The sequence below is a fragment of the Lampetra planeri genome, chromosome 38 (genome assembly GCF_965212315.1).
Source record: "Lampetra planeri chromosome 38, kcLamPlan1.2.h2, whole genome shotgun sequence".
NCBI classification, from domain to species: Eukaryota; Metazoa; Chordata; class Hyperoartia; order Petromyzontiformes; family Petromyzontidae; genus Lampetra; species Lampetra planeri.
In genome coordinates, this window is record NC_136144.1 from 64,260 (window position 1) to 78,690 (window position 14,431).

Here is a 14,431-nt window from a genome sequence, read left to right on the forward strand (position 1 = left end):
ACTTTTTTTTATCACCACTTTTTTCTTACCAGTCAAATTCTTCTTTAATGGCCACTCATTTTTTAACCAGTCACTTTTTTTGATGGCCACTTTTTTTTTACCGGTCATTTTTTTTTGATGGCCACATTCTTTTCCTGGCCAATTTTTTTGACTGGTCTTTTTTTTATGGGCCAATTTTTTGTGGTCACTCTTTTTTAACCAGTCACTTTTTTTTATGCCACATCTTTTTTACTGGACAATTTTTTTTGACTGGTCTTTTTTAATGGCCCAATTCTTTTTTGGTCGGCCACTTTTTTTTAATGACCACTCTTTTTTAACCAGTCACTTTTTTTGATGGCCACATTATTTTACTGGCCAATTTTTTTTGACTGGTCTTTCTTTTTTATGGGCCAATTTTTTGTGGTCACTCTTTTTTAACCAGTCACTTTTTTATGCCACATCTTTTTTACTGGACAATTTTTTTTGACTGGTCTTTTTTAATGGCCCAATTCTTTTTTGCTCGGCCACTTTTTTTTAATGACCACTCTTTTTTAACCAGTCACCTTTTTCGATGGCCATTCATCATCTTTTTTACCGGCCAATTTTTTTCACTTTTTTTATCACCACTTTTTTCTTACCAGTCAAATTCTTCTTTAATGGCCACTCATTTTTTAACCAGTCACTTTTTTTGATGGCCACTTTTTTTTAACCGGTCATTTTTTTTGATGGCCACATTCTTTTCCTGGCCAATTTTTTTTGACTGGTCTTTCTTTTTTATGGGCCAATTTTTTGTGGTCACTCTTTTTTAACCAGTCACTTTTTTTATGCCACATCTTTTTTACTGGACAATTTTTTTTGACTGGTCTTTTTTAATGGCCCAATTCTTTTTTGGTCGGCCACTTTTTTTTAATGACCACTCTTTTTTAACCAGTCACTTTTTTTGATGGCCACATTATTTTACTGGCCAATTTTTTTTGACTGGTCTTTCTTTTTTATGGGCCAATTTTTTGTGGTCACTCTTTTTTAACCAGTCACTTTTTTTTTATGCCACATCTTTTTTACTGGCCAATTTTTTTTGACTGGTCTTTTTTAATGGCCCAATTCTATTTTGGTCGGCCACTTCTTTTTTAATGACCACTCTTTTTTAACCAGTCACTTTTTTTGATGGCCACATTATTTTACTGGCCAATTTTTTTGACTGGTCTTTCTTTTTTATGGGCCAATTTTTTGTGGTCACTCTTTTTTTAATGGCCATTCTTTTTAACCAGTCACTTTTTTTGATGGCCATTCATCATCTTTTTTACCGGCCAATTTTTTTCACTTTTTTATGATCACTTTTTTTTTACCAGTCAATTTTTTCTTTAATGGCCACTCTTTTTGTAACCAGTGTATTTTTTTGATGGCCACTCTTTTTTAACCGGTAATTTTTTTTGATGGCCACATTCTTTTCCTGGCCAATTTTTTTTGACTGGTCTTTCCTTTTAATGGGCCAATTTTTTGTGGTCACTCCTTTTTAACCAGTCACTTTTTTGATGGCCATTCATCATCTTTTTTACCGGCCAATTTTTTTCACTTTTTTTATGACCACATTTTTTTTACCAGTCAGTCAATTTTTTTTTTTACTGGTCTCTATTTTTTACAGGCCACCTACCTCCTCCTCCACCGCCTCGGCCGCCTCCGCCGCCGTCTCCGCCGCCTCCGCCGCCGTCTCCGCCGCCTCCGCCGCCGCCTCCGCCGCCTCCGCCTCCGCCTCACTGTGTGATGGCCAATTATTTTTTTTATTGACCATTTTTTTTTTGACTGGTTTGTCTTTTTTTACGGGCCAATTTTTTGTGGTCACTCTTTTTTTAATGGACATTCTTTTTAACCAGTGACTTTTTTTGATGGCCACTTTTTTTTTACCGGTAATTTTTTTTGATGGCCACATTCTTTTCCTGGCCAATTATTTTTTGACTGGTCTTTCTTTTTTATGGGCCAATATTTTGTGGTGACTTTTTTTAATGGCCATTCTTTTTTAACCGGTCACCTTTTTTTTATGCCACATATTTTTCACTGGACAATTTTTTTGACTGGTCTTTCTTTTTATGGGCCAATTTTTTGTGGTCACTCTTTTTTTAATGGCCATTCTTTTTTAACCAGTCACTTTTTTTGATGGCCATTCATCATCTTTTTTACCGGCCAATTTTTTTCACTTTTTTTATCACCACTTTTTTCTTACCAGTCAAATTCTTCTTTAATGGCCACTCATTTTTTAACCAGTCACTTTTTTTGATGGCCACTTTTTTTTAACCGGTCATTTTTTTTGATGGCCACATTCTTTTCCTGGCCATTTTTTTTGACTGGTCTTTTTTTTGTGGGCCAATTTTTTGTGGTCACTCTTTTTTAACCAGTCACTTTTTTTTTATGCCACATCTTTTTTACTGGCCAATTTTTTTTGACTGGTCTTTTTTAATGGCCCAATTCTTTTTTGGTCGGCCACTTTTTTTTAATGACCACTCTTTTTTAACCAGTCACTTTTTTTGATGGCCACATTATTTTACTGGCCAATTTTTTTTGACTGGTCTTTCTTTTTTATGGGCCAATTTTTTGTGGTCACTCTTTTTTAACCAGTCACTATTTTTTATGCCACATCTTTTTTACTGGACAATTTTTTTTGACTGGTCTTTTTTTATGGCCCAATTCTTTTTTGGTCGGCCACTTTTTTTTAATGACCACTCTTTTTTAACCAGTCACTTTTTTGATGGCCACATTATTTTACTGGCCAATTTTTTTTGACTGGTCTTTCTTTTTTATGGGCCAATTTTCTGTGGTCACTCTTTTTTAACCAGTCACTTTTTTTGATGGCCATTCATCATCTTTTTTACCGGCCAATTTTTTTCACTTTTTTTATGACCACATTTTTTTACCAGTCAGTCAATTTTTTTTTTTACTGGTCTCTATTTTTTACAGGCCACCTACCTCCTCCTCCGCCGCTTCGGCCGCCTCCGCCGCCGTCTCCGCCGCCTCCGCCGCCTCCGCCGCCGCCTCCGCCTCACTTTGTGTGATCGCCAATTATTTTTTTTATTGACCATTTTTTTTTTGACTGGTTTGTCTTTTTTTACGGGCCAATTTTTTGTGGTCACTCTTTTTTTAATGGACATTCTTTTTAACCAGTGACTTTTTTTGATGGCCACTTTTTTTTTACCGGTAATTTTTTTTGATGGCCACATTCTTTTCCTGGCCAATTCTTTTTTGACTGGTCTTTCTTTTTTATGGGCCAATATTTTGTGGTGACTTTTTTTAATGGCCATTCTTTGTTAACCGGTCACTTTTTTTTATGCCACATATTTTTCACTGGCCAATTTTTTTGACTGGTCTTTCTTTTTTATGGGACAATTTTTTGTGGTCACTCTTTTTTTAATGGCCATTCTTTTTTAACCAGTCACTTTTTTTGATGGCCATTCATCATCTTTTTTACCGGCCAATTTTTTTCACTTTTTTTTATGACCACTTTTTTTTTACCAGTCAATTTTTTCTTTAATGGCCACTCTTTTTTTAACCAGTGTATTTTTTTGATGGCCACTATTTTTAACCGGTAATTTTTTTTGATGGCCACATTCTTTTCCTGGCCACATTCTTTTCCTGGTCAATTTTTTTTGACTGGTCTTTCCTTTTAATGGGCCAATTTTTTGTGGTCACTCTTTTTTAACCAGTCACTTTTTTTTCATGCCACATCGTTTTTACTGGACAATTTTTTTTGACTGGTTATTTTTTATGGCCCAATTGTTTTTTGGTCGGCCACTTTTTTTTAATGACCACTCTTTTTTAACCAGTCACCTTTTTTGATGGCCATTCATCATCTTTTTTACCGGCCAATTTTTTTCACTTTTTTTATCACCACTTTTTTTTTACCAGTCAAATTCTTCATTAATGGCCACTCATTTTTTAACCAGTCACTTTTTTTGATGGCCACTTTTTTTTAACCGGTCATTTTTTTTGATGGCCACATTCTTTTCCTGGCCAATTTTTTTGACTGGTCATTTTTTTATGGGCCAATTTTTTGTGGTCACTCTTTTTTAACCAGTCACTTTTTTTTTTATGCCACATCTTTTTTACTGGCCAATTTTTTTTACTGGTCTTTTTTAATGGCCCAATTCTTTTTTGGTCGGCCACTTTTTTTTAATGACCACTCTTTTTTAACCAGTCACTTTGTTTGATGGCCACATTATTTTACTGGCCAATTTTTTTTGACTGGTCTTTCTTTTTTATGAGCCAATTTTTTGTGGTCACTCTTTTTTAACCAGTCACTTTTTTTTATGCCACATCTTTTTTACTGGCCAATTTTTTTTGACTGGTCTTTTTTAATGGCCCAATTCTTTTTTGGTCAGACACTTTTTTTTAATGACCACTCTTTTTTAACAAGTCACTTTTTTTGATGGCCACATTATTTTACTGGCCAATTTTTTTTGACTGGTCTTTCTTTTTTATGGGCCAATTTTTTGTGGTCACTCCTTTTTAACCAGTCACTTTTTTTGATGGCCATTCATCATCTTTTTTACCGGCCAATTTTTTTCACTTTTTTTATGACCACATTTTTTTTACCAGTCAGTCAATTTTTTTTTTTACTGGTCTCTATTTTTTACAGGCCACCTACCTCCTCCTCCACCGCCTCGGCCGCCTCCGCCGCCGTCTCCGCCGCCTCCGCCGCCGTCTCCGCCGCCGTCTCCGCCGCCTCAGCCGCCTCCGCCTCCGCCTCACTGTGTGATGGCCAATAATATTTTTTTATTGACCATTTTTTTTTTTACTGGTTTGTCTTTTTTTACGGGCCAATTTTTTGTGGTCACTCTTTTTTTAATGGACATTCTTTTTAACCAGTGACTTTTTTTGATGGCCACTTTTTTTTTACCGGTAATTTTTTTTGATGGCCACATTCTTTTCCTGGCCAATTCTTTTTTGACTGGTCTTTCTTTTTTATGGGCCATTATTTTGTGGTGACTTTTTTTAATGGCCATTCTTTTTTAACCGGTCACTTTTTTTTATGCCACATATTTTTCACTGGCCAACTTTTTTTGACTGGTCTTTCTTTTTATGGGCCAATTTTTTGTGGTCACTCTTTTTTTAATGGCCATTCTTTTTTAACCAGTCACTTTTTTTGATGGCCATTCATCATCTTTTTTACCGGCCAATTTTTTTCACTTTTTTTTATGACCACTTTTTTTTTTACCAGTCAATTTTTTCTTTAATGGCCACTCTTTTTTTAACCAGTGTATTTTTTTGATGGCCACTATTTTTTAACCGGTAATTTTTTTTGATGGCCACATTTTTTTCCTGGCCACATTCTTTTCCTGGCCAATTTTTTTTGACTGGTCTTTCCTTTTAATGGGCCAATTTTTTGTGGTCACTCCTTTTTAACCAGTCACTTTTTTTCATGCCACATCTTTTTTACTGGCCAATTTTTTTTGACTGGTTTTTTTTAATGGCCGAATTCTTTTTTGGTCAGACACTTTTTTTTAATGACCACTCTTTTTTAACAAGTCACTTTTTTTGATGGCCACATTATTTTACTGGCCAATTTTTTTTGACTGGTCTTTCTTTTTTATGGGCCAATTTTTTGTGGTCACTCCTTTTTAACCAGTCACTTTTTTTGATGGCCATTCATCATCTTTTTTACCGGCCAATTTTTTTCACTTTTTTTATGACCACATTTTTTTTACCAGTCAGTCAATTTTTTTTTTTACTGGTCTCTATTTTTTACAGGCCACCTACCTCCTCCTCCACCGCCTCGGCCGCCTCCGCCGCCGTCTCCGCCGCCTCCGCCGCCGTCTCCGCCGCCGTCTCCGCCGCCTCCGCCTCTGCCTCACTGTGTGATGGCCAATAATTTTTTTTATTGACCATTTTTTTTTTTGACTGGTTTGTCTTTTTTTACGGGCCAATTTTTTGTGGTCACTCTTTTTTAATGGACATTCTTTTTAACCAGTGACTTTTTTTGATGACCACTTTTTTTTTACCGGTAATTTTTTTTGATGGCCACATTCTTTTCCTGGCCAATTCTTTTTTGACTGGTCTTTCTTTTTTATGGGCCAATATTTTGTGGTGACTTTTTTTAATGGCCATTCTTTTTTAACCGGTCACTTTTTTTTATGGCACATATTTTTCACTGGCCTTTTTTTTTGACTGGTTTGTCTTTTTTTACGGGCCAATTTTTTGTGGTCACTCTTTTTTTAATGGCCATTCTTTTTTAACCAGTCACTTTTTTTGATGGCCATTCATCATCTTTTTTACCGGCCAATTTTTTTCACTTTTTTTTATGACCACTTTTTTTTTTACCAGTCAATTTTTTCTTTAATGGCCACTCTTTTTTTAACCAGTGTATTTTTTTGATGGCCACTATTTTTTAACCGGTAATTTTTTTTGATGGCCACATTCTTTTCCTGGCCACATTCTTTTCCTGGCCAATTTTTTTTGACTGGTCTTTCCTTTTAATGGGCCAATTTTTTGTGGTCACTCTTTTTTAACCAGTCACTTTTTTTTCATGCCACATCGTTTTTACTGGACAATTTTTTTTGACTGGTCTTTTTTTATGGCCCAATTGTTTTTTGGTCGGCCACTTTTTTTTTTAATGACCACTCTTTTTTAACCAGTCACTTTTTTTGATGGCCATTCATCATCTTTTTTACCGGCCAATTTTTTTCACTTTTTTTATCACCACTTTTTTCTTACCAGTCAAATTCTTCTTTAATGGCCACTCATTTTTTAACCAGTCACTTTTTTTGATGGCCACTTTTTTTTAACCGGTCATTTTTTTTGATGGCCACATTCTTTTCCTGGCCAATTTTTTTGACTGGTCTTTTTTTTATGGGCCAATTTTTTGTGGTCACTCTTTTTTAACCAGTCACTTTTTTTTTATGCCACATCTTTTTTACTGGCCAATTTTTTTTGACTGGTCTTTTTTAATGGCCCAATTCTTTTTTGGTCGGCCACTTTTTTTTAATGACCACTCTTTTTTAACCAGTCACTTTTTTTGATGGCCACATTATTTTACTGGCCAATTTTTTTTGACTGGTCTTTCTTTTTTATGGGCCAATTTTTTGTGGTCACTCTTTTTTAACCAGTCACTTTTTTTTATGCCACATCTTTTTTACTGGACAATTTTTTTTGACTGGTCTTTTTTTATGGCCCAATTCTTTTTTGGTCGGCCACTTTTTTTTAATGACCACTCTTTTTTAACCAGTCACTTTTTTGATGGCCACATTATTTTACTGGCCAATTTTTTTTGACTGGTCTTTCTTTTTTATGGGCTAATTTTTTGTGGTCACTCTTTTTTAACCAGTCACTTTTTTTGATGGCCATTCATCATCTTTTTTACCGGCCAATTTTTTTCACTTTTTTTATGACCACATTTTTTTACCAGTCAGTCAATTTTTTTTTTTACTGGTCTCTATTTTTTACAGGCCACCTACCTCCTCCTCCGCCGCCTCGGCCGCCTCCGCCGCCGTCTCCGCCGCCTCCGCCGCCTCCGCCGCCGCCTCCGCCTCACTTTGTGTGATGGCCAATTATTTTCTTTATTGACCATTTTATTTTTTACTGATTTGTCTTTTTTTACGGGCCAATTTTTTGTGGTCACTCTTTTTTTAATGGACATTCTTTTTAACCAGTGACTTTTTTTGATGGCCACATTATTTTACTGGCCAATTTTTTTTGACTGGTCTTTCTTTTTTATGGGCCAATTTTTTGTGGTCACTTTTTTAACCAGTCACTTTTTCTTATGCCACATCTTTTTTACTGGACAATTTTTTTTGACTGGTCTTTTTTTATGGCCCAATTCTTTTTTGGTCGGCCACTTTTTTTTTAATGGTCACTCTTTTTTAACCAGTCACTTTTTTTGATGGCCATTCATCATCTTTTTTACCGGCCAATTTTTTTCACTTTTTTTATGACCACATTTTTTTACCAGTCAGTCAATTTTTTTTTTTTTTTACTGGTCTCTATTTTTTACAGGCCACCTACCTCCTCCTCCGCCGCCTCGACCGCCTCCGCCGCCGCCTCCGCCGCCGTCTCCGCCGCCGTCTCCGCCGCCGCTTCCGCCGCCTCCGCCGCCGCCTCCGCCTCACTGTGTGATGGCCAATTATTTTTTTTATTGACCATTTTTTTTTTGACTGGTTTGTCTTTTTTTACGGGCCAATTTTTTGTGGTCACTTTTTTTAATGGACATCCTTTTTAACCAGTGACTTTTTTTGATGGCCAGTTTTTTTTTACCGGTAATTTTTTTTGATGGCCGCATTCTTTTCCTGGCCAATTCTTTTTAGACTGGTCTTTCTTTTTTATGGGCCAATATTTTGTGGTGACTTTTTTTAATGGCCATTCTTTTTTAACCGGTCACTTTTTTTTATGCCACATATTTTTCACTGGCCAATTTTTTTGACTGGTCTTTCTTTTTCATGGGCCAATTTTTTGTGGTCACTCTTTTTTTAATGGCCATTCTTTTTTAACCAGTCACTTTTTTTGATGGCCATTCATCATCTTTTTTACCGGCCAATTTTTTTCACTTTTTTTTATGACCACTTTTTTTTTTACCAGTCAATTTTTTCTTTAATGGCCACTCTTTTTTTAACCAGTGTATTTTTTTGATGGCCACTATTTTTTAACCGGTAATTTTTTTTGATGGCCACATTCTTTTCCTGGCCACATTCTTTTCCTGGCCAATTTTTTTTGACTGGTCTTTCCTTTTAATGGGCCAATTTTTTGTGGTCACTCTTTTTTAACCAGTCACTTTTTTTTCATGCCACATCGTTTTTACTGGACAATTTTTTTTGACTGGTCTTTTTTTATGGACCAATTGTTTTTTGGTCGGCCACTTTTTTTTAATGACCACGCTTTTTTAACCAGTCACTTTTTTTGATGGCCATTCATCATCTTTTTTACCGACCAATTTTTTTCACTTTTTTTATCACCACTTTTTTCTTACCAGTCAAATTCTTCTTTAATGGCCACTCATTTTTTAACCAGTCACTTTTTTTGATGGCCACTTTTTTTTAACCGGTAATTTTTTTTGATGGCCACATTCTTTTCCTGGCCAATTTTTTTGACTGGTCTTTTTTTTTATGGGCCAATTTTTTGTGGTCACTCTTTTTTAACCAGTCACTTTTTTTTTATGCCACATCTTTTTTACTGGCCAATTTTTTTTGACTGGTCTTTTTTTATGGCCCAATTCTTTTTTGTTCGGCCACTTTTTTTTAATGACCACTCTTTTTTAACCAGTCACTTTTTTGATGGCCACATTATTTTACTGGCCAATTTTTTTTGAATGGTCTTTCTTTTTTATGGGCCAATTTTTTGTGGTCACTCTTTTTTAACCAGTCACTTTTTTATGCCACATCTTTTTTACTGGATAATTTTTTTTCACTGGTCTTTTTTTATGGCCCAATTCTTTTTTGCTCGGCCACTTTTTTTTAATGACCACTCTTTTTTAACCAGTCACTTTTTTTGATGGCCACATTATTTTACTGGCCAATTTTTTTTGACTGGTCTTTCTTTTTTATGGGCCAATTTTTTGTGGTCACTCTTTTTTAACCAGTCACTTTTTTTGATGGCCATTCATCATCTTTTTTACCGGCCAATTTTTTTCACTTTTTTTATGACCACATTTTTTTACCAGTCAGTCAATTTTTTTTTTTACTGGTCTCTATTTTTTACAGGCCACCTACCTCCTCCTCCGCCGCCTCGGCCGCCTCCGCCGCCGTCTCCGCCGCCTCCGCCGCCTCCGCCGCCACCTCCGCCTCACTTTGTGTGATGGCCAATTATTTTTTTTATTGACCATTTTTTTTTTGACTGGTTTGTCTTTTTTTACGGGCCAATTTTTTGTGGTCACTCTTTTTTTAATGGACATTCTTTTTAACCAGTGACTTTTTTTGATGGCCACTTTTTTTTACCGGTAATTTTTTTTGATGGCCACATTCTTTTCCTGGCCAATTCATTTTAGACTGGTCTTTCTTTTTTATGGGCCAATATTTTGTGGTGACTTTTTTTAATGGCCATTCTTTTTTAACCGGTCACTTTTTTTTATGCCACATATTTTTCACTGGCCAATTTTTTTGACTGGTCTTTCTTTTTTATGGGCCAATTTTTTGTGGTCACTCTTTTTTTAATGGCCATTCTTTTTTAACCAGTCACTTTTTTTGATGGCCATTCATCATCTTTTTTACCGGCCAATTTTTTTCACTTTTTTTTATGACCACTTTTTTTTTTACCAGTCAATTTTTTCTTTAATGGCCACTCTTTTTTTAACCAGTGTATTTTTTTGATGGCCACTATTTTTTAACCGGTAATTTTTTTTGATGGCCACATTCTTTTCCTGGCCACATTCTTTTCCTGGCCAATTTTTTTTGACTGGTCTTTCCTTTTAATGGGCCAATTTTTTGTGGTCACTCTTTTTTAACCAGTCACTTTTTTTCATGCCACATCGTTTTTACTGGACAATTTTTTTTGACTGGTCTTTTTTTATGGCCCAATTGTTTTTTGGTCGGCCACTTTTTTTTTAATGACCACTCTTTTTTAACCAGTCACTTTTTTTGATGGCCATTCATCATCTTTTTTACCGGCCAATTTTTTTCACTTTTTTTATCACCACTTTTTTCTTACCAGTCAAATTCTTCTTTAATGGCCACTCATTTTTTAACCAGTCACTTTTTTTGATGGCCACTTTTTTTTAACCAGTCATTTTTTTTGATGGCCACATTCTTTTCCTGGCCAATTTTTTTGACTGGTCTTTTTTTGATGGGCCAATTTTTTGTGGTCACTCTTTTTTAACCAGTCACTTTTTTTTTATGCCACATCTTTTTTACTGGCCAATTTTTTTGACTGGTCTTTTTTAATGGCCCAATTCTTTTTTGGTCGGCCACTTTTTTTTAATGACCACTCTTTTTTAACCAGTCACTTTGTTTGATGGCCACATTATTTTACTGGCCAATTTTTTTTGACTGGTCTTTCTTTTTTATGGGCTAATTTTTTGTGGTCACTCTTTTTTAACCAGTCACTTTTTTTGATGGCCATTCATCATCTTTTTTACCGGCCAATTTTTTTCACTTTTTTTATGACCACATTTTTTTACCAGTCAGTCAATTTTTTTTTTTTTTACTGGTCTCTATTTTTTACAGGCCACCTACCTCCTCCTCCGCCGCCTCGACCGCCTCCGCCGCCGCCTCCGCCGCCTCCGCCGCCGTCTCCGCCGCCGTCTCCGCCGCCGCTTCCGCCGTCTCCGCCGCCGCCTCCGCCTCACTGTGTGATGGCCAATTATTTTTTTTATTGACCATTTTTTTTTTGACTGGTTTGTCTTTTTTTACGGGCCAATTTTTTGTGGTCACTTTTTTTAATGGACATCCTTTTTAACCAGTGACTTTTTTTGATGGCCAGTTTTTTTTTACCGGTAATTTTTTTTGATGGCCGCATTCTTTTCCTGGCCAATTCTTTTTAGACTGGTCTTTCTTTTTTATGGGCCAATATTTTGTGGTGACTTTTTTTAATGGCCATTCTTTTTTAACCGGTCACTTTTTTTTATGCCACATATTTTTCACTGGCCAATTTTTTTGACTGGTCTTTCTTTTTCATGGGCCAATTTTTTGTGGTCACTCTTTTTTTAATGGCCATTCTTTTTTAACCAGTCACTTTTTTTGATGGCCATTCATCATCTTTTTTACCGGCCAATTTTTTTCACTTTTTTTTATGACCACTTTTTTTTTTACCAGTCAATTTTTTCTTTAATGGCCACTCTTTTTTTAACCAGTGTATTTTTTTGATGGCCACTATTTTTTAACCGGTAATTTTTTTTGATGGCCACATTCTTTTCCTGGCCACATTCTTTTCCTGGCCAATTTTTTTTGACTGGTCTTTCCTTTTAATGGGCCAATTTTTTGTGGTCACTCTTTTTTAACCAGTCACTTTTTTTTCATGCCACATCGTTTTTACTGGACAATTTTTTTTGACTGGTCTTTTTTTATGGACCAATTGTTTTTTGGTCGGCCACTTTTTTTTAATGACCACGCTTTTTTAACCAGTCACTTTTTTTGATGGCCATTCATCATCTTTTTTACCGGCCAATTTTTTTCACTTTTTTTATCACCACTTTTTTCTTACCAGTCAAATTCTTCTTTAATGGCCACTCATTTTTTAACCAGTCACTTTTTTTGATGGCCACTTTTTTTTAACCGGTCATTTTTTTTGATGGCCACATTCTTTTCCTGGCCAATTTTTTTGACTGGTCTTTTTTTTTATGGGCCAATTTTTTGTGGTCACTCTTTTTTAACCAGTCACTTTTTTTTTATGCCACATCTTTTTTACTGGCCAATTTTTTTTGACTGGTCTTTTTTAATGGCCCAATTCTTTTTTGGTCGGCCACTTTTTTTTAATGACCACTCTTTTTTAACCAGTCACTTTTTTTGATGGCCACATTATTTTACTGGCCAATTTTTTTTGACTGGTCTTTCTTTTTTATGGGCCAATTTTTTGTGATCACTCTTTTTTAACCAGTCACTTTTTTTATGCCACATCTTTTTTACTGGACAATTTTTTTTGACTGGTCTTTTTTTATGGCCCAATTCTTTTTTGTTCGGCCACTTTTTTTTAATGACCACTCTTTTTTAACCAGTCACTTTTTTGATGGCCACATTATTTTACTGGCCAATTTTTTTTGACTGGTCTTTCTTTTTTATGGGCCAATTTTTTGTGGTCACTCTTTTTTAACCAGTCACTTTTTTTATGCCACATCTTTTTTACTGGACAATTTTTTTTGACTGGTCTTTTTTAATGGCCCAATTCTTTTTTGGTCGGCCACTTTTTTTTAATGACCACTCTTTTTTAACCAGTCACTTTTTTTGATGGCCACATTATTTTACTGGCCAATTTTTTTTGACTGGTCTTTCTTTTTTATGGGCCAATTTTTTGTGGTCACTCTTTTTTAACCAGTCACTTTTTTTATGCCACATCTTTTTTACTGGATAATTTTTTTTCACTGGTCTTTTTTTATGGCCCAATTCTTTTTTGCTCGGCCACTTTTTTTTAATGACCACTCTTTTTTAACCAGTCACTTTTTTTGATGGCCACATTATTTTACTGGCCAATTTTTTTTCACTGGTCTTTCTTTTTTATGGGCCAATTTTTTGTGGTCACTCTTTTTTAACCAGTCACTTTTTTTGATTGCCATTCATCATCTTTTTTACCGGCCAATTTTTTTCACTTTTTTTATGACCACATTTTTTTACCAGTCAGTCAATTTTTTTTTTTACTGGTCTCTATTTTTTACAGGCCACCTACCTCCTCCTCCGCCGCCTCGGCCGCCTCCGCCGCCGTCTCCGCCGCCTCCGCCGCCGCCTCCGCCTCACTTTGTGTGATGGCCAATTATGTTTTTTATTGACCATTTTTTTTTTGACTGGTTTGTCTTTTTTTACGGGCCAATTTTTTGTGGTCACTCTTTTTTTAATGGACATTCTTTTTAACCAGTGACTTTTTTTGATGGCCACTTTTTTTTTACCGGTAATTTTTTTTGATGGCCACATTCTTTTCCTGGCCAATTCATTTTAGACTGGTCTTTCTTTTTTATGGGCCAATATTTTGTGGTGACTTTTTTTAATGGCCATTCTTTTTTAACCGGTCACTTTTTTTTATGCCACATATTTTTCACTGGATAATTTTTTTTCACTGGTCTTTCTTTTTTATGGGCCAATTTTTTGTGGTCACTCTTTTTTTAATGGCCATTCTTTTTTAACCAGTCACTTTTTTTGATGGCCATTCATCATCTTTTTTACCGGCCAATTTTTTTCACTTTTTTTATGACCACTTTTTTTTTTACCAGTCAATTTTTTCTTTAATGGCCACTCTTTTTTTAACCAGTGTATTTTTTTGATGGCCACTATTTTTTAACCGGTAATTTTTTTTGATGGCCACATTCTTTTCCTGGCCACATTCTTTTCCTGGCCAATTTTTTTTGACTGGTCTTTCCTTTTAATGGGCCAATTTTTTGTGGTCACTCTTTTTTAACCAGTCACCTTTTTTTCATGCCACATCGTTTTTACTGGACAATTTTTTTTGACTGGTCTTTTTTTATGGCCCAATTATTTTTTGGTCGGCCACTTTTTTTTTAATGACCACTCTTTTTTAACCAGTCACTTTTTTTGATGGCCATTCATCATCTTTTTTACCGGCCAATTTTTTTCACTTTTTTTATCACCACTTTTTTCTTACCAGTCAAATTCTTCTTTAATGGCCACTCATTTTTTAACCAGTCACTTTTTTTGATGGCCACTTTTTATTAACCAGTCATTTTTTTTGATGGCCACATTCTTTTCCTGGACAATTTTTTTGACTGGTCTTTTTTTGATGGGCCAATTTTTTGTGGTCACTCTTTTTTAACCAGTCACTTTTTTTTTATGCCACATCTTTTTTACTGGCCAATTTTTTTGACTGGTCTTTTTTAATGGCCCAA